The following is a 2,182-nucleotide window of genomic DNA, read 5'->3' on the forward strand; positions in this document are numbered from 1 at the left end:
CCTACTATCTTCAGCTAGCTTGTTAGCAGCCTCAGTTGTGCTGATTGTATTAACATTGTTTCCCTGCAACACAACTTCAAGAAAGAATCACTTGCATAGTCAAGGGACTGAAGTTGAAATATTCTCACTAGACTAATTTGTAGCTACAAATTATCACATTGCAAATGCATAAGAGGTAATTGTAAGCTTACCCTCCACAATTTGTTCAGAAATACTATTGCATTATTAAGTATGCAACACAGGGTGTGTTTTTAAGGGCATTATACCACGTTTACAATTTGCCAAGATTAAAACTTGAAGATGACTTAAGAGTTTGAGGACTATTGTTGCCATGTAAGGCACAATGCTATACAAAGCAATAGTAAAGGCACATGGCACAAATTGCTGGAAACAAATACTCAGCACTAACTCAAAATTTAATTCCAAGGGTTGCACTACTCAGTGTTCAATATGAAACTCATATGGTCAAGTTAGAGCTAATTTACAGTGCAAATTTAGAAAAAGAACCCAGAGGCTACTGAACAAGGCATCCAGTGAAAATGGGTAATTCCATCCCAGACAAAACCACATAGGTTATCATACAACGATGGACACTTGCACCAACAGAACCAACTATTGTACAATGTCATATGACACATGGTGAAAAGAGAATCTTTACGCGAACCAACCTGTGGTTGGATGGTTAGAGGGACTGTGGTATCCCCAGCCCACCAGGGTTCAAATCCTGGTGCTCGCATTTATTCCTGAATTTATTTCAGGATTTCTGGCGATGTGCATTCAGTGGGAGGAGACGTTCCCGTCGACGACGAGGTGCCTACGGTGACTTCGTAAATCTCAAGATGTATGCCGGCTCAGTCTTTCGGAGGTGCTCATAGGGGTAGGGTGTGCGTGTGTGCATTCATAGGGGTGAGTGTATGCGCGTGTATACGAGCGCTTGTGTCTGTACTCATGTTAAAAAAAAGAGAATCTTTACTTATATGACAGCAAATCATTAACCTGATGGTCAGCAGGTGTTACAATGATTTCATATTTTTACAAATAAAATACACATGCTCCATTGACAAAATGAAAACAAACATGAGAAAAAACAAAAGCAAAAACACAAAATGGAGAAGAAAAAGAAAACCAAACAAAAATGAAGAAAAAACAGTAAAAACCAAACAAAGAATGGAGAAGAAACAATGAAAACCACGATTCATTTCGACTTAAGTTGCTCATCTTACCACAAGATCATGAACCAAAGGCTGGTCTAGTGGTCACACGTCGTTTCTCGAAAGCTGTAGACCAGGATTCGATACCCAAGAAATAGCTATAGCGATTTGGTACAAGGCGCATATCCTCCATTTACGCTTGGTTTTATAGCAGGTCGTCCCATCTGTCGGATTGGAACCCGCGACGCGCTTCTTAAGAGTACGACGCCATAACCACCCAATCAAAGTGTTTGTTTTGGCTTGTCTTCTTCTTTCTTTGTTTTTTTCTCCGTCCCTTTTTTTCTTTTTTCAAAGTCATGAACTTTTTTTTACAGATCTCAAAAGAAAATTTTTTTTACAAAACAAATACGTGAACCTTTTTCTTGAAAGTAGATGATTTTTCTTCAAAATTGATGAAGTTTTTTTTCAAATTCGTGAACTTTTTTCTTGAAAGTAGATGAACTTTTTAAAAAATTGATTAACATTTTTCAAAAATTTGTGAACTTTTTCCAAAATTGATGAATTTTTTTAAATCGGTGAACTATTATCAAATTCATGATTTTTTTAAGTTTGATGATTTTTTTAAAAAAATCTGTGAACTTTTTAGAATCTGTGAGCATTTTCTTTTTGATTTTTTTCTGAAATATTGAATTTTTTTCTCGAAAGTCAATGGTCAATGGTTGACCGGTCTCCCACTACTAGTCAACCACTAAATGATTGAGCATTTTTTTGAGTAAATGAAACGATTGAGCAGGGGAAAACAGAAGCACATGTCGTGCGCGAGCTCGTCGGCTCATTCTTGGGTCGGCACACGTAGACAGGTGTGTGGGCGCTGGTTAAGTCTACTCGCGCATAAGGCGCCAACGAGGAGGTCTCCTCGCCTTCAGCGAGTCCAGCTTCCTACTTGCTGAAGAGGTGAGCAAAATGGGCCGGCCCACGCACGCGGAAGGCCACAGGCTCTTTTTTATTTTTTTATGTCTTATGTTTCCATT

The 2,182-nt window shown here is 38.5% G+C and overlaps 1 non-coding gene across 1 annotated transcript; it reads right to left on the minus strand.

Moving 5' to 3' along the window:
* Positions 1-486: 486 nt before the first annotated feature.
* LOC123118210 (small nucleolar RNA Z112) lies at positions 487-664 on the minus strand. The gene has a single exon (XR_006457770.1). It is a non-coding gene; the product is annotated as a small nucleolar RNA Z112 (small nucleolar RNA).
* Positions 665-2,182: the final 1,518 nt, after the last annotated feature.

This window comes from Triticum aestivum, chromosome 5B, assembly GCF_018294505.1.
Source record: "Triticum aestivum cultivar Chinese Spring chromosome 5B, IWGSC CS RefSeq v2.1, whole genome shotgun sequence".
NCBI classification, from domain to species: Eukaryota; Viridiplantae; Streptophyta; class Magnoliopsida; order Poales; family Poaceae; genus Triticum; species Triticum aestivum.